Source organism: Nicotiana tabacum, chromosome 16, assembly GCF_000715075.1.
Source record: "Nicotiana tabacum cultivar K326 chromosome 16, ASM71507v2, whole genome shotgun sequence".
In the NCBI taxonomy this organism is placed as follows: Eukaryota; Viridiplantae; Streptophyta; class Magnoliopsida; order Solanales; family Solanaceae; genus Nicotiana; species Nicotiana tabacum.
This window is the reverse complement of record NC_134095.1, coordinates 101,090,135-101,116,153: the sequence shown is the minus strand read 5'-3', so window position 1 is coordinate 101,116,153 and position 26,019 is coordinate 101,090,135. Positions and strand designations below refer to the sequence as shown.

The following is a 26,019-nucleotide window of genomic DNA, read 5'->3' as shown; positions in this document are numbered from 1 at the left end:
CTTTTTCAGCAGTACAAATTCAATTTCGTCATCTTCCAAGTCGTTTCCTTTGATGGCGCATGTATACGAGGTGACGTGTTCATTCGGATCGGTCGTCCCGTTATACTTAGGAATCTCAGGCAGACGGAACTTCTTGGGGATTGGCTTCGGAGCCGCATTAGGGGGAAGGGTCTTTGCAAGAACTTTTTAGAATCTAGTCCTTCTAAGATTAGAGGTGTGTCACGACCCCCGTTCACCCTCCGTGAACCATTGTAACGGCACCTAGTCTCTACGACTAGGTAAGCCTAAAATGCGGAAGATAAACCAATTTGCGGAAGAAAACAATTTAAAATAGAAATAGAGTAATAAAATAGCATTTAAAAGTGTCGCTCGCATACACAATATTAACTCTCAAAAACTAATACATTTTCCCAAAACCCGAAAACCATCCCGAGGCCCCCGGGACCTTAACCAAAGGCACCAACAAGTCCAATACCACTATCCAAACTTATATCAATCCTTAAAACACCTAAAACAACATCGAAACGAAGAATCAACCGCGGATTCAAGCCTAAGAACTCCAAAACTTTAAAAATACACTTTCGATCAAAATGTCTACCAAACCTCGTCTGAATGACCTGAAATTTTGCACACACGTCACATTCAACACTACGGAGCTACTCCAACTTCTGGAATTCCATTCCGAAACTCGAATCAAAATCTCACTATTGAACCGAAAACATCAAAATTCAACCTTTCGGTATTTCAAGCCTAAATTAGCTGCGGACTTCCAAAACATAATCCGAACACCCCTAAGCCCGAAATTACCCAACGAAGCTAACAGAACCATCGAAATTCCATTCTGATGCTGTCTTCACACTGTTCTGACTACGGTCAAATTTCCAACACTTAAGCTCTCATTTAGGGACTAAGTGTCCCAAAACTCTCCGAAACTCAAAACCGAACATCACGGCAAATCAAAATAGTAGAAATAAACAAGGGGAAAGCAGCTAATAGGGGTTCAGGGCGTTAATTCTTAAGATGACCGACCAGGTCGTCACAAGGTGCCCCCGGTATTTGATCAACACGGGAGTTATAGGTCTTCACTTTTTTGTCATTATCCTCGATCCTCTTCTCCCCGAACTCGATTCTCTTGGTGAATTCCTCGAGAATCCTCATAATTGTGGGGTCAGTCCCGAGCCATTTCCGTTCGACCTCTCTTGAGCTGGTTCAACACGCCGAGTGTTTTCTAGTTCAGCTATACTCGGAGTCTTATTCTGACTTTGAAGTTGAGCGATGGCAATTTGTTGAGCTTGCAGCATCTCGAATATTACTTGGAGGCGGATTCCCCCATCTCCTATACCTGTGTTCCTTGGACACCAGATCAGACTTCCTTGCGTACACTTCCCCCGGGGTCTGTGCCTAAATTCGCATTTAAAGCAATGTGTGAACTAACATCGACTGGTTCCATATTTGGCACTTCTCCAAAGTTAATCGGTGGTACACCGGCTCCCGAAGCAGCTACATTTTCATTTTCCCCAAGAAATCCCAGACCGTCATCACTGTGCACGGGAGTGTTTTGTGAGTTTGACATGTTTTAACCTGAAAACAAAGAATCTTTGACAAGAACAAGTGTAAAAATAACGTGTGAAATTATCAGAATCAGTACTGAAATAATCACTATTATCTTTAGCCCCACGATGGGCACCAAATTGTTTACCTTGAAAATACGAATAACAATTAAACTTGATTAGTGGTTTCAAAGATATGTGATTTTGTTCAATTCCAATTGCTAATAAAGAAATATAAAGTAGAAATGAAAGAAGCAAGTGAATCAAACCAATGATACTCAGTAGTACTGACCTCGAGCTTAGTGACCTCGAGGTGGGTTTAGAACAATAAGAACAATTAAGCAAGAAAAGTATAGTGAGAGCAATAGAGCTAAAGGACAATTATGATGAACATCAGACGAAAAAGAGAGAGTATATTCTTTGGTCAATGATTAGATGATGTTACAAAATAATTGGGGTTCCCTTTATATAATAGGGTGTCGCGCCCCCTTTTTCTCGCGAAATCGGGTTTATGACATTCGGTATATGAAAACTCGTTCCTTTTGGGAACTTGGTTTTGCATTTTTTGAAGAGTCGCCACCTAATGATTTAAGGTGCATTAGAACACTAATAGGGTTCAATTCTAAGTTTCGTTGGAATAACTAAAGACAGGGTAAGGGCTTGAAATTATCCCAAGGAGAAGGTGTTAGGCACCCCTCAGGATCCACTAGTATGGTTCCCAGCCAGACAGTTTTTGTGAATTTATGCAATTAATAAGTAAACAAACAAGGCTCAAATAAGAGAGGATTTTAAATACACAAGTGTTTGAAAAAATGATTAAATAAAGCAAAAGTTTTGAAAAGAGTTATAACTAAGCATGATGATGAATATAAAGGGGTCCTAGGTTTGTTTGTAATATGGATCACATCAATGCCATACCCGCTAATCACTCCTCAAAGAGGGGCTACACGTGGTATTAGCGCACCGGTCATCATATCCATATCTACCCTTCTCACCACGTGAAGGTATTACAACGAGGATTGGTCTCGACCTCTATTTCATGCTGTTACCCATCCCATTCCTATCAGTCCCGGAGGAATTTAGGACTATTATTCCTATAAGAAGGAGGTTCTAAGCTGTCTCTTAGGTTTAAAGGTAAAATGCTAAGGCGACATACAAAACAAGTAGAACTGCATTTAGAGAGGAAACATATAAACAATTAAAAGGCTCATGTATACCTCCGCAAATAATGCATATAGTTGACTTAAACACAGTTAAGGTCTGAATTTAAAAATCCTAAAGCATGGTATCTAAGTGATGACATGATGTCAATGAGATGTTGAAACAGTAAACCTAAGAACATGGTATCTAATGCATGACATGCTTTGAATGTGTTGGTCTTAGACATGGATTCTAATGCGCATATAGGAAATGTAAACCTAAGGCATGGCTTCTACCCATTGATGTTGATAACATATATAACTTACCCTCCCCTCAAACTATCAATTAGCTTGTGGAGGATTTGTACGTACAAGCATTTACTGAAAGAAACATGAAAACTAAATAACTATATTTTATGGAGACTATATACTTTAAGATAACATGGCATGAAACACATAAAGAACAAATCAGACATAGACATCTATCTTAGTCATTACAAGTACGAGATTTAACTTAAACGAAGTAGCATAATAACTTACAAATAAAGTAGCCTACTACAGAGTCATAACCATGAAGTTTACAAGCAACAAGTATGAAGGTTATATGCATTTAATTACTTAAACTTTGGAAAACATTAGCCAACATCATATAACACTAAATAAGAACTTGTTCATGCATGTTCCTAATTCTTAATGCTAGCGGATTTAAGAGAAAAGTAATGGAAGCAGCTAGCGGTTAATTCCAAGACATGGTGTTGAACTAACAAAAGATGTACTTAAATACACAAAGGCCATTATCAGAGGCAGTATTTGAATCTATGTCAAACAAGTTAAACCCGATCTAACAAAAGGCGAGAGAATACACATTGTAAATAACAATTCCAGTAGATAAAGCTTGATTCCATACACGCACATATCCTTTTGAAAACCTAACTTAGTTGAAAAAGGAAATGAGATCTGTTTATTAACAATTATGGCCATTTATAATTTCAAATCATGCAACCTATAGATGTATACAGGCGAACAAATATGCTTGAAATGGCCAGGAAACATAGTCAACTTTAGTGGTGTTAGAGTATACATACTTCTATGTGAACAGATAGACCATCAAATAGAGCACAAGATAAATCAAACATGAAGACAAACACACCTTTGTGATCTACTACAATGACTTGAAAAGAAAAACAAATAGTCATAGTGAAAGATATTTACCTTTTAAGCATGAAAACTTAAATCAAAGTGCAGAACATAGCAAAGAGAGGTAAGAATCTAAACCCAAGAGCTTTTCTTCGAGAAGAAATTTCGCGACCTCTCTCAAAGTCATGGTTGACATCCAACAGTTTCCCATCATTGCAAAGATTGTACAAAAACGAACTTGATCAGCAATTATTATGGGTTGATAGCCGAATTCGACACTTCAAAATTATGAGAATCTCAAAAATCCAAGAAGTCTAATAGCGAATGAAACTGGAGTACCAAACTTTAACTTGGTTGTAAGCCGACATAAGCAGATAAATATAGTGAAAACTAATATGACTCAATTATGAAAATTGTAATAGTAGTAGCAAAAGTAAAGACGAATGTCATGTCTAAGATGTAGAACTACTCAGTACTTATAGTAGTCACTTAGTCTTAGGGTGTGTAACTAGAATGGAAAGAATCAAGTAAAATCGTGGATCACATAAAAGAAAGATTTAAATTTGAAAATATGAAATTTGGTTAAGAAGGGATCCGGGAATTAGGCAAAATCAGATTGTTAAAATAAAAAGAGAAGAGTCATTAATGATTAATTCTAACAAACAAGGGAATGAGCAAAATTAGAAAATTGTACTTCTTTACTAATTTTGAAAATCAAAAGAAAAATTTAGTAATTTGAATTTCCAAAATCAAAATCAGATTAATATGAGAAAAAGAAAGAATAAATGAAGTACTTACCTCAAAATCTATCTAGATTCTTCTAACAGATGCAAAAATAGAAAGACAAATGTACAAAACTCCATACATGACAACAATTTGGACTAAAAATGGAGGTAAAATCTTGGTTCCGATTTAAGCTTACTCACAAATCAGTTAGCTAATTAATTATTAAGGAAAGAAGTAAGAAGGAAAAAGGAAAAGAAGGAAAGAAGAAAAAATTAAATAAATCAAGGAAGTAAATCAAAAGATTTGAAGAAAGAAATGAGAAGAGGGGCGTTGGATGGTTTGTCAGCGACGAGGTTGACGGGATTTTCAAGTTTGGGCTTAATTGAATATTGGGTTAGGCATAAGGTTGATAATTGAGTTGGGGTCGGGTTTAATTGAAATTGGGCCGGGAAAATTGGGTCTTGATTTGGGCTCAATTTTAGGCTATAATTGAAATGAAATCTGGCTAGAGTTTAAATAGCCATTTTTCCTATTTATTTTATAAAAAATAGCAAATTAATTTCTAAAAATAAATTTAAAGCACTAAAATAATTTATAACATATAATTATCAATTTAAAAATACTGGGATTAATGTTTATAAATGTAAACGCAATTACATCCTAAAAGAGGCTAATATTGAAATTAAATGCAATTTAGCCTTAAAAATACTAAATAAAATTATAAAAATATGCAAAAAATTATCTTAGGTATATTTTAGTATGAATATGAGAATCCAATAAATTAATCATCAAAAATAATAATTTTGGAAATTATTATTGGATTTTAGGGATGAAAATAAGGAAATAAATTGGTTTAAAACCTTTTAAAAATTAAGAAAAAATAATAAAACAATTGGACATACTTATATATGCATACATATGCTATTTTGAAAGTATTTTTCATATTAAAAACTATATAGGGAAAAATTGGGTATCAACAGCTGCCCTTCTTTACCCGGGAAGGATGAATGAGTTGTCGGGTAAAGATATGATGGCCAATTTTGACCGAGCGAGACGGTTCGAAGAAGTTTAGGCTGTGCCCTGGCTTCTAGATGCCTACATATCCTTGTTTTTACCGGAATCAGGCCATATGTAGTTCAGAATCCGTCGGCGGAGTATGTCGATGGAGACTTTCAAGAACGGACGCAATATCTAGGACGGGGTGAAAGTTAAGGTCTGATAGGTCTACAGGAACCCGAGCAGAATTGCTCCTGCTGAGATGGACGTTTGCTCGCCAGTTTACCTGTAAATAAGCAATACACGCATATATTGTGCATAAATTTAAACATGATGCAATTTCCTGTCGGACCATGAGGATTGTCTTCGGACGGTTAGAATGACGTCCTTAGATCATGATGTCCTGGGCCATGAAGCGTATAATAAAGGATTCACATGCCATGAAATGATGCTCTCGGGCTGATGCCTCCGAACCATGATGCATTTGAATAATGATACACAAAAGATTAAAAGGGGGTCCTCAGGCCATGACATGGCGTTCTCGGGCTATGAAAATGGTGCCTCCGAACGATGACGCCTTCGGATGGTTTGGCGATTTTTCAGCCCATGCAATGCAGTAGGTGGCGATCTTTCAGCCATGCAAATGGAGATAAGGTGGCGATCTTTCAGCCATGCAAATGTGGATAAGGTGGCAATCTTTCAGCCGCGCAAATGTGGATAAGGTGGCAATATTTCAGTCGCGCAAATGTGGATAAGGTGGCGATCTTTCAGCCGTGCAAATATAGATGAGGTGGCGATCTTTCAGCCGTGCAATGTAGATAAGGTGGCGATCTTTCAGCCGTGCAAATGTAGATGAGGTGGCTATCTTTCAGCCGTGAAAATGTAGATGAGGTGGCTATCTTTCAGCCGTGCAAATGTAGATGAGGTGGCGATCTTTCAACCGTGCAAATGTAGATGGGGTAGCGATCTTCCAGCCGTGCAAATGTAGATAAGGTGGCGATCTTTCAGCCGTGCAAATGTAGATGAGGTGGCAATCTTTCACTCGTGCAAATGTAGATGATGGCGATCTTTTAGCCGTGCAAATATAGATAAGTCATCGATCTTTCAGCCATACAAATGTAGATAAGGTGGCGATCTTTCAGCCATGCAGATAGGGTGGCGATATTTCAGCCATGCAGATGCAGACGGAGGTAGAGCTTAACCTCGGAAGGCATAATAGTAGCCTTATGCAATGCAGAAATGCAGATGGAGACAACGTTTAGTCTCGGAAAGCAGAATGGTAGCCTTATGCAAGAAATAAAAGGGCAATCGGTAATAGAGCTTTCTTAGCTGATAGCAGGTTGCGATATGGTGACTACTGGGGACATTGTGACATACGGATATCACTGGCGTGTGTGGATAGATATTGGTAAGTGCAACAGTTTTGAGAGTTGTATTCTTGAACAATGTTTGTCTTGTAAGTGTATAGTATGTCTGATGCTTTTGTAATCCCAATGCCTGCATCCAAAAAATCATGAGTTTTGTAAAGGGGGAAGGTTAGTTTGTATCCCCGCTGGCTCTGCTTGACCTGCTCGGCTTTAATTTGATGATACTGTATGTATCATTGGGGTAGCGTTGCTAAACAAGGCAATTTCAGTAATAAACATGCATGATTTTGTAAAAAATACGATATAAGGTTACAAATAAGAAACGTTTTTAGATTAACCGACGACTGTGATGTGATTCAGGACACTGCAACCTCTTTTGCTATGGAATTTTTAGGGTCCTCCTCAAAATTCTGCCCCAGTTAATGGGTTGATGCTTCTGACCGTTGCTTGCGATGATTGGCTGAAATCACTTCGGAATTTTGAGGGTCCTCCTCAAAATTCTGCCCATCCTCAAAATTCTGCACCAGTTTCTGATTGTGGGGGAAATGGAAATTTTATTGAATTGTGACCGAACCCATAGGGCTGCCTACGTATCCCCTCTTAAACGGGAATTAGTCAGACGTAGTTTAATTTACATCATATAGGAAAGCATAAAGATTACACATAGTAACGCTTGACTGCATCTGAATTAATCGGCTTCGGCCAAACTTCTCCGTCCATTTTTGCAAGTATGAGGGCTCCTCCTGTCAGAACCCGGTGAACCATGTATGGACCCTGCCAGTTGGGAGAGAATTTCCCTTTGGCTTCATCTTGATGCGGAAAAATTTTCTTTAACACCAGCTGCCCCGGTGTGAATTGTCTTGGCTTGACTCTTTTGTTGAAGGCTCTGGACATTCTGTTCTGATAGAGTTGACCATCGCAAACTGCATTCATTCTCTTCCCGTCTATAAGGGCTAGTTGCTCATAACGACTTTTCACCCACTCTGCGTTGTCGAGCTTAGCTTCATGTATGATCTTTAGGGAAGGAATTTCTACCTCAGCGGGAATGAGTGCCTCTGTACCGTAAACCAGCATATATGGGGTTGCTCCAGTTGATGTGCGGACTGTGGTGCGATATCCCAAAAAAGCAAATGATAACTTCTCGTGCCACTGCTTATGCTTCTCTATCATTTTCCTCAATATCTTCTTGATATTCTTGTTGGCGGCTTCTACCGTTCCATTCATCTGAGGACTGTAGGCTGTAGAATTCTTGTGTCTGATCTTGAAAGTTTCACACATATCTTTCATCAAGTCACTGTTGAGATTGGGGCCATTATCAGTAATGATTGACTCCAGAATACCAAATCGACAAACAATGCGGTCATGGACAAAGTCCGCCATGACTTTCTTGGTTACTGCTTCGTAAGATGCTACTTTGAACCATTTGGTGAAATAGTCGATTGCTACCAGGATAAATCTGTTCCCATTGGAAGCGGCGAGCTCAATTGGTCCAATGACATCCATTCCCCAGGCGGAAAACGGCCATGGTGAGCTTGTTGCATTGAGATTATTTGGAGGTACCTTTATCATGTTTGCATATATCTGACAGCGATGGCATTTCCGGACATACTGGATGCAGTCCGTTTCCATAGTCATCCAAAAGTAACCATCTCGGAGTATCTTCTTTGCTAAGACAAAACCGTTCATATGTGGACCGCAGGTCCCAGCGTGAATTTCCTCTAGTAGCCTAGATGCTTCGTTTGTGTTGACACACCTTAGTAACCCCAAATCAGGAGTCCTCCTATACAAGACTCCTCCCTGTGAAAGAAGTTGTTGGACAACCTCCGAAGTGTGCATTTCTGAGTAGGATTTGCAAGTTTTGGGTATTCGCCTTTTGCCAAATATTCCTTGATATCATGAAACCAGGGCTTTCCGTCTGCTTCTTCTTCAACATGGGCACAATAAGCTGGATGATCATGGATCTTTACTAGAATGGGATCAATGAAATTCTTATCTGGATGTTGTGTCATAGATGACAGGGTAGCCAATGCATCGGCGAACTCATTCTGGATTCTGGGAACATGCTGGAATTCTGTCTTTGTGAACCTCTTTCTCAATTCTTGTACATGATGCAGATACGGGAGTATCTTGGAGTTCTTGGCTGCCCATTCTTCTCGGACCTGATGTATAAGTAGGTCCGAATCTCCAATCACTAGCAACTCTTGAACGTTCATGTCAATGGCCATTTTGAGCCCTAGGATGCAGGCTTTATACTCGGCCATGTTGTTGGTGCATGGGAACCTGAGTTTGGCGGACACCAGATAATGCTGACCGATTTCTGATACTAGGACAACTCTGATGCCAACTCCTTTGAAATTTGTTGCTCCATCAAAAAATATTCTCCAACCATCATAGGATTCTGCGATGTCTTCTCCTCTGAATGATACATCTTCGTTAGCAAAAATACTTTTTCAGGGGTTCGTATTCTCTATCCACGGGATTTTCAGCAAGGTGATTTGTTAGTTCATGTCCCTTGATTGCTTTCTGAGTCACGTAGACAATGTCAAATTCACTCAACAGGATTTGCCACTTGGCTAGCTTGCCAGTGGGCATGGGCTTCTGAAAGATGTACTTCAAAGGATCCATCCTCGATATGAGATATGTGGTATAAACACAGAAATAATGCCTCAGTTTCTGAGCTACCCAAGTCAAAGCATAATAGGTGCGCTCTAATAGAGAATATTGGGCCTCGTACGGGGTGAACTTCTTACTGAGATAATAGATGGCTTGCTCCTTCCTCCCTGTTTCATCATGCTGCCCTAGAACGCAGCCGAAAGCTCCATCCAATACTGCGAGGTAGAGTAATAGGGGTCTACCTGGCTCGGGCGAGACTAAGACTGGTGGTGTTGACAGGTATTCCTTGATTCTGTCGAAAGACTTTTGGCAGTCATCAGTCCATTTGGTAGCGGCGTCCTTTTTCAACATCTTAAAGATTGGCTCACAAATAACTGTAGAATGTGTTATGAACCGACTGATATAGTTGAGCCTCCCCAAGAAACTCATCACATCCTTCTTGTTCTTTGGCGGTTGTAGTTCTTGAATGGCTTTGACCTTTGATGCATCCAATTCTATTCCTCAGCGACTCACAATAAACCCCAGTAATTTTCCAGCGGGGAACCCTGAATGCGCACTTTGCGAGATTTAGTTTTAGGTTGCACCTCCGCAATCTATTGAAGAACTTCCTCAAATCTTCCATGTGATCAGTGGCCTTTTTGGACTTGATGATGACATCATCTCATATACCTCAATCTCCTTGTGTATTATATCATGAAAAATGGTAGTCATGGCCCTCATGTAGGTGTCCCCTGCATTCTTTAGGCCGAACGGTATTATCTTGCAATAGTACATTCCCTACGGCGTAATGAAAGATGTTTTCTTAGCATCTTCTTCATCCATCCCGATCTGATGATAACCAGCAAAACAATCTACAAATGATTGCAACTCGTGCTTGGCGCAATTGTCAATCAGGATATGTATATTCGGCAAAGGGAAGTCGTCTTTCGGACTGGCCCGGTTGAGATCCCGGTAGTCGACACAGACTCTAACCTTCCCATCCTTTTTTGGCACCGGTACAATATTGGCTAACCATGTCGGGTATTCTACTACCCTGAGAACCTTAGCTTTGACCTGCTTAGTGACTTCTTCCTTGATTTTCAGGCTCATATCAGGCTTGAACTTTCTGAGCTTTTGCTTTACAGGCAGACATGTTAGATCGGTTGGCAGTTTGTGAGCTACAATAGACATACTTAAACCAGTCATGTCATCATACGACCAGGCGAATATGTCCTCACATTATCTTAGAAAATATGTGTATTCCTTCTTTTCTGATAGCGATAAGTGGACGTTGATTCGTATTTCTTTGACGTTTTCTGTATCTCCCAGGTCAACAACCTCAATATCGTCTAGGTTGGACTTGGGTCTGTTTTCAAAATTCTCAACTTATTTAACAATCTCCTTCGGTATGTCATCTTCCTCTGAATCTATGTCTGTTTGTTGCGTTGTCTCGTTGCATGTCACAGTCATTGGTTCATCAAGATAAGTAATAGTAATCCTGTATAAGTAAAGTCATGAGAGAAAAATAATAATGAGCGTCGAATCATAAGAAAAGTTAAAATGCTTTGATAAATTGTGTAACTGTTTTGGAACATTGAAGATCTTATTGCGGAAATTAAAAATGTGAAAAGAAAATCATTTAATAAATAAAAATAGTGCATGATGCTTGTCTTAGCCTTGCTACCCTGAGGCTCGTCAGGCTCTGGTTGTCCTGATGGTCCAGTTATTGAGGCGTGCCTCTCTGCTTACAGCCTGTATGGAAGGGCCTTCCTCTCCTTCCTCGTCGAGAACAACACAACAGTCCATGTCATTATCTTCTAAGAACAAGTTTTTCACCGCTGCCAGTGCTTTTTCTTCCTCTGACCCATAAATAATATCGGCCGGTTGGAAAGTCTGCTCCAGATGTGGTATTGGCTGCTCCAGCGGATAGTAAGGACCGCGCCATGGTGGCGACTAGTTGTTGAATTCTTCCCAGGTGTACTTATATCCCAGACCGAAAGTGGTGTCGTGTTTCTTGAGTTTTATGGGCTTAGTGATTCCTTGAAGGTTCTTGCCAAAACCCCTTGTCTCATCCACATAACGATGTGCTGGTAATTTCATTTCTCTTGAATAACGTTTAAATTAAACGTGTTCTCCTGGATCCAGGTAGCTCGGCCAACGTAATCAGGTCGAAGGTGGTAGAATAGCTCAGACTGCTCGATCAAATCATACCTACTTCCCGAGTCCTCAACGGCTTCAACATGGCCGGTGAAGCAATGAAGGGGAGATCGCCCTCCCAGTCAACATGCCCAGTACAGTTCGAAATACAAATTTCATGTCATAAAAGGTGACATGAGGTACAATGCATTGCTCGGAAGGCCATGGATACACAACATGAGGGTAGTACCGTCAACTCTTCATGAGGTGATGAAGTTTCCAACAAGAAATGGTATAAAAACGGTATATGGAGAACAACATGCGGTGAAGGAGATGTTCTCCGTTCATGGGGAGGGACCAACTTCCATACCCTCCACCTCGGAGGAGCCGAAGGGCAAACAGACCCCCGAGGATGATAAAGAAGACTTCCTTGCTCCCCGAATCGGGCACTTTAGGTCGACCTCAAGGCCCGGCCTAGGCCAGTCCGACCCGATTCACGGCTATTCGATTTGCATAACCTGCTATTCTCAACCTCTTATCTCATTTTCCTACCTCATACTTAGCATCTATGCCAGGTTCGTACCCACTCCAATTAAGTATACTCTCGATCTTGTTATCCCATCATTTGTCTTTGTCAACAGCATTTACCCGTTTGATGTGATGGTAAGTCTCTCCACCTAGCTTCCTTCTTCCTTCGATTGACGGAATGGTCTGGCGACTGTATATAGGGTTGTTACCGTCACCGTGAATGATCACCTCCTAGTGATTCCATTCAAACTTTACCGCCTGATGTAGTGTTGATGCTAAGGGCCCGGTAGCATGAATCCATGGTCGTCCCAACAACAGATTGTAAGATGTCGGTACGTCTATCACTTGGAAATCAACATCGAACCAAGTTGGCCCCATTTGCGAACACAGACTAATCTCCCCAATAGTGGACCTTTGGGAGACGTCGAAAGCTTTCACATTGATAGCTCCGTCCTTTATTTCATGCAGCCCCTTACCCAACTTCTTGAGTGTTACCAGCGGACAAATGTTGAGACTGGACCCTCCATCGATGAGGATTCTGGTGATAAAATAGTCTTCGCATTGCACGGTGATGTGCAATGCCTTATTGTGACCCAACCCTTCAGGTGGCAGCTCATCCTCATGAAAAGTAATTTTATGACTTTCCAATACCTGTCCTACCATGTTAGCCATTTCCCCTCCAGTGGTGTTGCTTGGCACGTATGCTTCACTCAGCACCCTCAACAGGGCATTCTTATGTGCCTAAGAATATTGTAGCAAAGCAAGGATGGAAATTTGCGCCGGTGTTTTGTTCAACTGGTCGATGACCGAGTATTCCTTGGCCTGTATCTTTCTCTAAAGATCATCCAGCCTGATTTCGATGATGGGTGGCCGATTGGAGGCCTGCTTTCTTGACTCAGCTAAGTGTTCATGGGTATAAACTCTACCCGTTCTCGTCATACCCTCCACTGCAATAGTTTCTTCGAACCTAACCTTGCCTTTCCTCCTTGCCTTGGCTCTATAGTCCCATGGGATAGCCTTCGTATGGAATGGCGTCATGGTCGACATCGCCACTAGAATCGGCGTAGATATCTTTACTCCGAATGGAGCATGTGCCATGGGTGGTAAAACTGCAACTTCAAATGATGCGGGTGCATTTGCTGGAGACACAAATTCGACCTCAATTGGTGTTGGTGTCTTTGCAGATGACGTTGCTTCAAACTCAAGTGGCACAGACATATTTACCTTGGCATCCCCAGAGGGCTGAATCTAGACCACGATCGAATTAAGAGTAACTATTGGCTTCTTTGGGTCATCACCTTCTACTATCAATCTGATTGATCCCTCGGGATCTCAATCATCCTCTATTTTAATCATGTGGATGCCTCCACCCTTATGGTCTGACAAAGGGTTGTTGCGGACATTCAGAGCGGGTTCCTTTGCCACAATAATTTGTTGTCAATTAAAGTCTGGATCTTATCCTTCAGAGAACGACATTCGTCGATGGTGCGTTCCTTCATTCCGAAATGGTATACATAGGATTTGTTCGGGTTAACCCACTAAGAGAGGTTCTCAGGGTTGCAGCAGGGATGGGGGTGACATAACCAGCAGCTTTGAGTTTTTCGTATAATTGGTCAATAGGTTCAACAATGGTTGTATATTGTTTTGAAGGCCTTCGGTCAAAGTTTGGTCTAGGTCTAGGAAAGTTTTGGTGTGCAAGAGGGGATTGATAGTGAGATGGTTGAGCATTGTAGGCTTGGTAAACATGTGCGGGTTGGGAATATCTGGGTGAAGTAGGCTGATATGTGGGAGGTGGAGGTGATTGATAAGTGGTCGGTGGAGTTTGGTAGGAGGGTGAGGGCGTTTGGTAGTTCAGAGTTGGTTGATATGTGAGTGGAGGTGTTGGGTAAATCTGGTATTTGATGGGAGATTTGGTTATTTGTGCAACCATTACAGCCCCTACGTCCCTTTTCTTGGACACACCACCAGACTATAAGGCCTTATTTGTAGCTTGTAAGGCCTCGAAGTTTGTAACCATACCACTTTTGATGCCCTCTTCAATCCTTTCACCCATCTTGATAATGTCAGAAAATTTGTGGCTCTCAATCATCATTAGCCTTTCATAATACTGTGGGTCCTGAGCTGAACGAAGAATTTGTTCATTTTTTCCTCCTCTAAGGCAGGTCTGACCTTAGCAGCTTCAGACCTCCAGCGAGTAGAATACTCGCGGAATGTTTTTACAGGCTTCTTCTTTAGATTTTGAATATAAAACACATCTGGCGCATTCTGTGTGTTGAACCTGAACCTATCCATAAAGTCGGATGCCATGCCTACCCAGTTTGACCACTTCTTTGGATCGTGGCTAATGTACTAGGATAAAGCATCTCCTTTCAAGCTTCTCATGAAAAGCTTCATGCGGATTCTTCGTCTTTCCTACCCCAGCCAGCTTGTCACAGTACGTTCTCAAATGTACTCTTGGATCCCCTGTACCATCAAACATTTCGAACTTCGAAGGTTTGTACCCATCGGGCAGTTCGACATCGGGCTGTATGCAAAGATCTTCGTAGTTCAGCCCTTCCATTCCCTTACTCCCTTCAACGCCTTGAATCCGGCTAGTCAATTTCTTAAGTTCTTCAGCCAGGCTCCTGATGAGAAAGTCTTTATCATTAGACTCGGGTGTGCTTGAGATGGGTTAGGTGGAGTGTGGCATAGTCTCCACGTAGATGGGGGTGTTATGGTGAGTGTGAAAGTGGTCATTTGTGGAGTTTTGGAGTTTTGGGATGAGCAACAAGGTGTTGCTTGAGGTATGGCAGGTGTTGCAGTGGTGGTGAGGAGCGAGATAGTTTTGTTGCTTTGGGATATTTTGTGGAGGTGTAGGGTTTTGAGCATTTGGGAAATTGATATCTGGAGTGGTCAGGGAAAATGATAGATTTGCCAGATTTCGAACCTGATCAAGTTCTTCTTGGAATTTCAGCAGCTTTTGTTCGATTGGGATGCATTTACTTTGGAAACCTGAGTACCGTGACCATGAGTGACCTCTACCCGTTCAGTTAAGTTCTCTTTTTTGGTGTTGTTCAAATCTTTCATTTTCCCTTTGTTCTTGTTTTTGACAGGACTAAGAGGAGGAGTGGGTGGAGGCCCCCTGGATCTCGTGGAATAAGAAGATGTTTCCAGAGTGCACGAACTAACCTTTGGGGAGGGGGGAATAATAAACAAAAAGTAAAACAAAAAGGTAACCAAGTTAGTGAGGATTATAAAAAGCGTTGCAATATTTAAACACATAGTGCAGAATGTAAGACGTGTCCTAATTTGGGGACCTCTTTGTGACCGAGGTAGACCAAGCGACAAAATGATTTGGAGAACTTAGGATGCTAAATGCCTCAATTCATTGATAAAAAGTAGACGAATCCCAAATCGACACTAAATAAACAAGAAATGAAAATCACTAATGGCCATTGGCCTTATTACATTTTATAAAGCGAAAAAGATAAACTCCTATCTACTTGGTCCCTGAAGGACCTTCCTCAGGTTGAATTCTCTCGTCAATCAAATCCTCTAGTTCGCGTAGGTTCATCAGTAAAAATGCCTTTGCCAGGTGTTCTCCTTCGTTTCCCTCGGCATTCTGGCAGTCGGTGACTCTCTTCCTCACTTTCCCTTCCAATTCCAGCAGATTGTACTCCAGATATTCCAACTTTTCGCTAGCTTTGGCGGCCCTCTCTTTCCACTCGTTGATTTAGTCATTTGATGGAAGACTCCTCCACCAGTATAGCAAGAGTGGGGGCGTGCTAATCATACCAAAACTGAGGACCTCATACCTTATTTTCTGCAAAACAAAAGGGTTAGGCCCTTACCCCCACCAGACTCGACTATTTAATATCAACAATTAGCATAAAGCATTTAGTTCTCCAAATAAATGCACAGAATGTGGTGGTGTCCATTTAGGTTCAGTAAACCCAGTGGACTTTGGACAAAGCTATCTTAAAGAATTATTATGCGGACAACATAACTGACCCAGCTAGGTTTGACCATGATGCATGCACAGTTTAAACTGAGTGAGGTTTATATGGGGTTTTAGACTGGTACCCTTGAGCGGACAACTCAAGGGGGAAAGGCATGGAACCGTCGACTACACCGTTGATCGACTGGTTTTACCGCAAATATGCCTTTTCCGAATTTAGGGGGTAATAATATAGAAAGAGCGCAACCACTCATTATAAGCGTTGCTATGGTATTTGTTTGGGCACCAGTGGAGTATGATGTTGAGCATGATTATGCAATAATTAAAAGCATGTTGACACATATTTGCACGTTCAGAAAGCAGTAAATATAACAGTTTCATAATTTAAAGTAGTAGTAAGAAAAGAAACAAAGAAGACACGTCAATTTTGCAGTTAAAAAGGAAATTAAATGCTTAAAGGAATTAAACAAGTAATTGAACATAATGGAGTGTACAAATTCACAATAACAATCTGAAGTGGTAAAAGCCTAAAATCCCCAGCAGAGTCGCCATGCTGTCGCGCCCCCTTTTTCTCGCGAAATCGAATTTATGACATTCGGTATATGACAACTCGTTCCTTTTGGGAACTGGGTTTTGCAGTTTTTAAAGAGTCGCCACCTAATGATTTAAGGTGCATTAGGACACTAATAGGGTTCAATTCTAAGTTTCGTTGGAATAACTAGAGACAGGGTAAGGGCTTGAAATTATCCCAAGGGGAAGGTGTTAGGCACCCCTCAAAATCCACTAGTGTGATTCCCGGTCAGATAGTTTTTGTGAATTTGTGCAATTAACAAGTAAACAAACAAGGCTCAAATAAGAGGGGATTTTAAATACACAAGTGTTTGAAAAAGTGATTAAATAAAGCAAAAGTTTTGAAAAGAGTTATAACTAAGCATGATGATGAATGTAAAGGGGTCTTAGGTTTGTTTGTAATATGGATCACATCAATTCAATACCCGGTAATCACTCCTCAAAGAGGGCTTACACGTGGTATTAGCGCACCGGTCATCATGTCCATATCTACCCTTCCCACCCCGTGAAGATATTAAAGCGAGGATTGGTCTCGACCTCTATTGCATGTTGTTACCCGTCTTATTCTTATCAGTCTCGGAGGAATTCAGGACTATTATTCCTATAAAAATGAGGTTCTAAGCTGACTCTAGGTTTAAAGGTAAAATGCTAAGGCGACATACAAAACAAGTAGAACTGCATTTAGAGGGGAAACATATGTTTAAAAGGCTCATGCATACCTCCGCAAATAATGCATATAAACAGCATGACTTAAACACAGTTAAGGTCTGAATTTAAAAATCCTAAAGCATGGTATCTAAGTGATGACATGATGTCAATGAGATGCTGAAACAGTAAACCTAAGAACATGGTATCTAATGCATGACATGCTTTGAATGTGTTGGTCTTACACATGGATTCTAATGCGCATATAGGAAATGTAAACCTAAGGCATGTGTAAGGCCCCGTGAATTTCCTATTCAAAAACCTGAATCTTCGAGAAGGGATTCTGCGACCTCTCTCAAAGTCATGGTTGACATCCAACAGTTTCCCATCATTGCAAAGATTGTACAAAAACGAACTTGACCAGCAATTATTATGGGTCGATAGTCGAATTCGATACTTCAAAATTATGAGAATCTCAAAAATCCAAGAAGTCTAATAGCGAATGAAACTGGAGTACCAAACTTTAACTTGGTTGTAAGCCGACATAAGCAGATAAATATAGTGAAAACTAATATGACTCAATTATGAAAATTGTAATAGTAGTAGCAAAAGTAAAGACGAATGTCATGTCTAAGATGTAGAACTACTCAGTACTTATAGTAGTCACTTAGTCTTAGGGTGTGTAACTAGAATGGAAAGAATCAAGTAAAATCGTGGATCACATAAAAGAAAGATTTAAATTTGAAAATATGAAATTTGGTTAAGAAGGGATCCGGGAATTAGGCAAAATCAGATTGTTAAAATAAAAAGAGAAGAGTCGTTAATGATTAATTCTAACAAACAAGGGAATGAGCAAAATTAGAAAATTGTACTTCTTTACTAATTTTGAAAATCAAAAGAAAAATTTAATAATTTGAATTTCCAAAATCAAAATCAGATTAATATGAGAAAAAGAAAGAATAAATGAAGTACTTACCTCAAAATCTATCTAGATTCTTCTAACAGATGCAAAAATAGAAAGACAAATGTACAAAACTCCATACATGACAACAATTTGGACTAAAAATGGAGGTAAAATCTTGGTTCCGATTTAAGCTTACTCACAAATCAGTTAGCTAATTAATTATTAAGGAAAGAAGTAAGAAGGAAAAAGGAAAAGAAGGAAAGAAGAAAAAATTAAATAAATCAAGGAAGTAAATCAAAAGATTTGAAGAAAGAAATGAGAAGAGGGGCGTTGGATGGTTTGTCAGCGACGAGGTTGACGGGATTTTCAAGTTTGGGCTTAATTGAATATTGGGTTAGGCATAAGGTTGATAATTGAGTTGGGGTCGGGTTTAATTGAAATTGGGCCGGGAAAATTGGGTCTTGATTTGGGCTCAATTTTAGGCTATAATTGAAATGAAATCTGGCTAGAGTTTAAATAGCCATTTTTCCTATTTATTTTATAAAAAATAGCAAATTAATTTCTAAAAATAAATTTAAAGCACTAAAATAATTTATAACATATAATTATCAATTTAAAAATACTGGGATTAATGTTTATAAATGTAAACGCAATTACATCCTAAAAGAGGCTAATATTGAAATTAAATGCAATTTAGCCTTAAAAATACTAAATAAAATTATAAAAATATGCAAAAAAATATATATATTAGCTATATTTTAGTATGAATATGAGAATCCAATAAATGAATAATCAAAAATAATAATTTTGGAAATTATTATTGGATTTTAGGGATGAAAATAAGGAAATAAATTAGTTTAAAATCTTTTAAAAATTAAGGAAAAATAATAAAACAATTGGACATACTTATATATGCATACATATGCTATTTTGAAAGTATTTTGCATATTAGAAAATATATATAGGAAAAAATTGGGTATCAACACCGACTCCGATTAAGCTCGAGGAAACATTATCGGAATATTCTTGATACAGCTGTCTAACCGCCTAGTACGGAATCGTACAATCCTATTCCGGGATTTGCGCCATGATCTTTGGGATATGGCAGGAATCTAGTTCATTCTGTTATAAATCCACAATGGTAGTATTTCGGGGTCGATCATACTCTGCTTCGATATTCCTCGTACTCCTATCTCCGGGCATAGCATTCTGTCTCCTAGCTCAAGTCTGGTCCATCGGGCTCAAACTCAACCTCTCCCTCAAGCCTATAAATTGGGTAGCCCCGATTTCTACCGTATACAATAATTTGAATTTGAAAGGGGTGGTATGTATGAAATGTCGGCTTGACTAGTATTATGATAGGCGTCATCACGACAGGTTGAGTTTTGGGCGGTGACAAAGAAGTTCTATGACCGGAACATTTATGTGTATTGATTTTTTTTGTTCTTAACCACATCTGAAGTTGGCTTGTTGCAATTGTAAACTTCAGACATCTTGTCGAAGCCGACATGTCTGAAGTTAGCATACTTTGTAGTTCTTACTTCAGACTTCTATTTTGATATGACTTTTGAAGTTGTATTTGAATTGTTTGAAGTTATGTTTGAAATTACGCTTGCAAAAACCTAACTTCAGACATTAATATCTAAAGTTGGCATATTTTGTAGTTCTAACTTCAAACATAATTGCCTGAAGGTGAGCTTGCCAAAGCCTTAACTTCAGAAATGTATGTTTGAAGTTGAACTGAGCATAATGAATTAAGTTCGCATGATTGGAGTTGTTTATGAAATTTTTGCTGACTTCCTTCCTTAAGTTTACATCCCCCGTGTGCTTCATCCGCACAAAATTGAAAAAATCCAGAAAACGACCTTCCATGGAAGAGCAATCAATGGTTTCCACAAAAAGGGTATCGTTGATTTTTTTTTTAAAAAAATTCTTACTTACCACATGAAAAGAATAAGAGAACTCCATATCTCTCTTACACCACATTCATTGAGCTATTGAACAAAGTAAAATGGGTTTCCATCAAAGAAGGTCTCGTGTTTGATTCCCAGGCTGACTAGATGGTCTAATTGGAATAATACACAACATATATTTATTTTACCAAGATTGAATAGCATATGCGATGCATTTTTGAACTATGATAATGCTTGCCTTTTTTTGTACAAAATAACTTCAAACGTAGCATATTAAAATATTCACTTGTAGCAGTGCAAATTTTAGACGCATGGGTCTGAAGTTCGCTTATAGCAGCATACTTCATATGAATGTGTTTTAATTCATTTTTGGTAAATTATACTAAATTTTTTTTTTTTTTTCATATTTTACACATTAGAATTTTTTGACGAAGGAATACAATTAAACCATATTCATTAAACTTAATTAGCTCGTAGGTGGAGAGCAGAGGCGGACCTAGAATTTCTAATATATGGATGCACCACAATAAAATGAGGAAAAAATGTATTAAGTAAGAATTGATCCTCATCCCTTTTGGTAAATATTTTGACCTATAAATCTGAAGTTAACTTGCAGTATTGAAGTTCCTTATCTGAAATGTGTATACAGTTAAAATCGGGCTTGCCCAATTTTGCTATTTAATCGAGACCAGGAGATCACGTCGAGGGTCAGCCTCGAGATGGATCGGGCTATAGTATGAAGACGAGGTGTCGAGTTCAAGAATCGAGACGTCCGTCGAAACCGAGGCCAGCAACAATCGAGACTAAGTATGACCGACTTCGAGTGAAGTGCAATAACGGAAAGGCTAGATATTTGTAACCGGTCGGAGATTATGGTGAAAATCCTGGAACAGATCGAATCAAGGGCGGTTATTTGTAACAATCATGGGATTTACTTCCGTAATTAGAACTATATACCATAATTAGGACTCATCTAGTATATAAAGGGGAATCCCTCATCATTTGTAAAACACCTTACATTCATACAGATCAAAGCAATATAATATTCTCTCTCTAACTCACGTTCTTTTGTTTATCAACTTGCTGCTCTTTAACTGTTCTTGTTCTACCAAGCTCGAGGGTTCATTAGCTCGAGGGTATTGATCAAACGCTAGTTTGCTTTGTATTGTTGTCAATTTGCATCACTTATTTTTTTGTTTATCAATTGATATTAAGTGAAATCACGTATCCTTGAAACCACATTATAAGTTTAATTGTTACTCAGTTTTTAGGATAAACAGATTGGCGCCTACCGTGGAGCTAAGGATAATAGTGATTGCTTAGTATTTTAACTTTCATAACACACATTGCTTTTACGCTTGTTCTCGTGAGTATTTTTGATTTCAAGAATCAACATGTTGAACTCTCAAGCAGTACCCACTCAACTTGATACCGACCTTGGTTTTCATGGCAAAAATGAACACGTAGTCGCCTCGAGAAACGGAGTGCCTCTAATCAATCCCGATGCACCACAGGCCGTAGATCCGGTTGATGTCAGTTCTCGTGTCGCCATTCATGGAGATTTAGGCGTCGACCCTAAAAATAGCGTCCGTAGATACGCCCGTGCAACCGATCAGAACGCACAAAATGGTGAAGAAGGCGGAATTAGCCTTCGAATGATATTTAACATGCTACAAAATCAAGAACCCGCGATAGTGCAACTCGAAAATCAGAATCGAGGCCCAAACAGAATCGAACTCGATACATCACAGGAAGTTGCTCATAGGGTCGAATCCGTACAGGAGAAATTGAACGATAATGGATCGGGAACTGATCCCGCCATCATGAAAATGCTCGAGGAGATCACTAAACGGATTGAATCGGGAGAAAGTAAGATTGAGGCTAATGATAAAAAGGTGAAAACGTACAACTCCCGGGTTGACCAAATACCGGGGGCACCCCCGATTCTAAAGGGTTTGGATTCAAAAAAGTTCATACATAAGCCTTTCCCACCAAGTGCGGCTCCGAATCCCATTCCGAAGAAATTCCGCATGCCAGAAATTTCCAATTACAATGGAACCACTAATCCTAACGAGCATGTCACTTCTTATACATGCGCAATAAAAGGAATGACTTAGAAGACGATGAAATTGAATATGTTCTATTGAAAAAATTTGGAGAAACTTTATCGAAGGGGACAATGATATGGTACCACAATTTGCCGCCCAATTCCGTGGATTCTTTCGCCATGCTTGCCGATTCGTTCGTAAAGTCACATGCCGGAGCAATAAAGGTCGCGACTAGGAAGTCGGACCTCTTCAAAGTGAGACAAAAGGACAATGAAATGCTTAGGGAATTCGTATCTCGATTTCAGATGGAGCACATGGACCTACTCCCGATTACCGATGATTGGGTTGTCCTAGCCTTTACTCAGGGTTTGAACGAGCGAAGTTCCATAGCATTATGTCAACTAAAGCAGAATTTGATTGAATATCCAGCGGTGACCTGGGCTGATGTGCATAATTGATACCAATCAAAGATTAGAGTCGAGGATGATCAATTGGGAGCTCTATCCGGTTCTGCTTACCCAATAAGTCCGAAGGTAGGATTCAAAGAGACATCGATAGAGAGCCCCGATCGAACAAAGATCAGTACCAAACATATAGCGCGGATCATAGAAACAACGGACCGGGACGTAATCCCATTCGAAATGATCGAAGGAATGATCGAGGTCAAAATTCTCGAGGGCTCATGAGTAAGAGTGGCTTCAATAAACATGTCGAGCCTAAGGAAGCACCACAGCTATCGAAATACAACTTCAGTGTTGATGGTTAAGGCATTGTGTCAGCCATTGGACGAATCAAGGATACTAGGTGGCCCATACCCCTACAAAGCGATCCAACTCAAAGGAATCCAAATCAAATGTGCAAGTACCATGGAACCCATGGTCACATAACCAAGGGTTGTAGACAATTAAGGGAAGAGGTAGCTCATTTATTCAACTAAGGTCATCTTCGAGAGTTCTTGAGTGACCGAGCAAAAAATCACTTCAGAGACAGGGATGCAAACAGGAAAAACGAACAGGAGGAACTGCATCACGTGATTCATATGATCATCGGTGGGGTCGATATCCCTCAGGTCCGAAATTTAAATGCACCAAAGTCACAATCACAAGGGAGAAGCATACCCAAGACTACTTACTAGAAGATACCTTATCTTTCAACGATGAGGATACAGAAGGGATCGAACAGACCACAACGATGCACTGGCAATATTTATCCTTATGAATAAAATTCAAGTTAAACGTGTGTTGGTTGATATAGGTAGCTCGGCAAATATTATTTGATCGAGGGTCTTGGAGCAGCTCGGCCTTCAGGATCCAATCGTGCCTACAACTCGAGTGTTCAACGGTTTCAACATGGCAAGTGAAACCACCAAAGAGGAAATCATGTTGATAGTGAACGTGGCTGGAACTATCTAGGAAACAAATTTCCATGTAATCGAAGGTGATATGAGATACAACGCGCTGCTCGGGAGACCTTGGATCTATAATATGAGGGCGATACCTTCAATGCTTCATCAAGTCTTGAAATTCTCAACACCGGAAGGAGTCAAAACGGTGTACGATGAACAACCAGCAGCCAAAGAGATGTTTGCGATCGATGAGGTAATACCAGTATCAACTCTAACATCAACAAAGGGACCAGAATCAAAGGAAAAGCATAAGGCCAAATAGCAACCACAATCGTCGGCTTCGACCAGATCGGAACAGCAGGAAATTATCAAGGATGATGATTGCATGATACCTCGTAATCCCCGATGATTCTGATGCCACGAAGTCAACGGTCCAAGAGCTGGAACAAGTCATACTGATCGAGCATCTACCCGATCGAAAGGCATACTTGGGCACGGGGTTAACTTCCGAGCTCAGGGAAAAACTCATTAAATTCTTTATTAAAATATGGATTGTTTTGTTTGGTCCCACCTTGACATGACAGGGATCCCGCCGAAGATCACTACTCATTGATTGAGTTTGGACCCGAAGTTCAAACCAGTAAAGCAAAAGAGAAAGCCTAGTCTGAGGTAAAGCATGCATTCATCAAGGACGAGGTAACCAAACTTCTCAAAATAGGATCCATCCGGGAAGTAAAATATCCCGAGTGGTTAGCAAATGTAGTTGTATTCCCTAAGAAGGGGAATAAAGTTAGAATGTGTATAGACTAAAAAGTCTTAAACAAAGCATGCTCTAAGGACTCTTTTTCCCTACTGAATATCGATCGTATGATTGATGCCACGGCTGGCCACGAGATCCTCAACTTTCTCGATGCCTACTCCGGGTAAAACCAAGTACAAATGAACCCAGAGGATTAGGAAAAGACTTCATTTATCACTAAGTACGATACTTATTGCTATAATGTAATATCATTTGGGCTAAAAAATACTGGTGCTACTTATCAACGCCTAGTAAAACGAATGTTCGAATAATAAATAGGTAAATCAATTGAGGTTTATATTGATGACGTGCTAGTTAAGTCCCTGCGCACAAAGGACCATTTGACACATTTGCAGGAAACCTTTGACATATTGAGAAGATACACCATGAAGCTCAACCCCGAAAAATGTGCATTCGGGGTCAGTTCAGGCAAGTTCCTCGGCTCTATGGTATCAAATCGGGGAATCGAGATCAACCCCGATAAAATCAAGGAAATCAAAAACATCCTAGTCGTGGATAGGTTAAGGTCGTACAAAGGTTAATAGGACGGATAGCTGTTTTAGGCTGATTCATCTCGAGGTCTTCGGATCGAAGTCACAGGTTCTTCTCACTGCTCAAAAACAAGAACAATTTTATTTGGACCCCAGAATGCCAACAGGCATTGGAAGAATTAAAGTGGTATCTTTCGAGCCCATCATTGCTTCATACTCCGAAAGTAGACGAGCAACTCTACTTATTTGGCAGTCTTGGAGGTCGCGGTAAGTGGTGTACTAGTTCGAGAAGAGCAAGGTATGCAATTTCCTGTTTACTATGTTAGCCAAACTTTAGGTGAAGCAGAGACCCGGTAACCACACTTAAAAAAATTAGCGCTTGCTCTAATAAGCGCCTCTGGGAAATTAAAACCGTATTTTCAATGTCATCCAATTTGTGTTGTAACCACTTATCCCCTTCGTAACATTTGGCACAAGCCCGAACTCTCGGGCCGACTGACCAAATGGGCCGTCAAAATCAGTGGTTACGATATTGAATATCAACCTCGAACGGCCATTAAGTCTCAAATCTTAGCAGACTTCTTGGTCGACTTTACACCAGCCCTCGTACTCGAGGTCGAAAAGGAACTATTGCTAAAATAAGGTACATCCTCAAGGGTGTGGACCTTTTTCACAAATGGTGCTTCGAATGTGAAAGGGCCTGGGCTAGGCATCATTTTGAAGCCACCCATAGGCAATACAATTAGACATTCTATCTAAACTCCTAAGTCTCCAAAGTTGACTAACAATAAGGCCGAATATGAGGCCATGATTACAGGTCTCGAGCTAGCTAAAAGTTTGGGGGCAGAGGTCATCGAGGCCAAGTGTGATTCCCAACTCGTGGTTAGCCTAGTCAACAAAACTTTCGAGGTTCGAGAGGATCGAATGCAGATGTACTTGGACAAATTGTAGGTAACCTTACACCGGTTCAAAGAATGGACCCTACAGTATATACCTCGAGAGCAAAATGGTGAGGCCGATGCCCTTGCAAACTTGGGGTCATCAGTAGAAGATAATGAAATTAGCTCAGGGACTATCGTACAACTTTCAAAGTCGGTAGTTGAAGAAGGCCACGCCAAAATAAACTCCACATGCCTAACTTGGGATTGGAGGAACAAATATATCGATTATCTGAAGAATGGGAAACTTCCGTCGGA

General features: G+C 40.1%; 1 long non-coding RNA gene across 1 annotated transcript; it reads right to left on the bottom strand.

Annotated features, from left to right (window-relative positions):
- Positions 1–15,517: 15,517 nt before the first annotated feature.
- On the bottom strand, positions 15,518–18,589 carry LOC142170744 (uncharacterized). Its single transcript, XR_012700190.1, has 2 exons — positions 17,646–18,589; positions 15,518–15,973 (listed from the first exon to the last, which is right to left on the bottom strand). It is a non-coding gene; the product is annotated as an uncharacterized LOC142170744 (long non-coding RNA).
- Between the last annotated feature and the right edge of the window lie 7,430 nt (positions 18,590–26,019).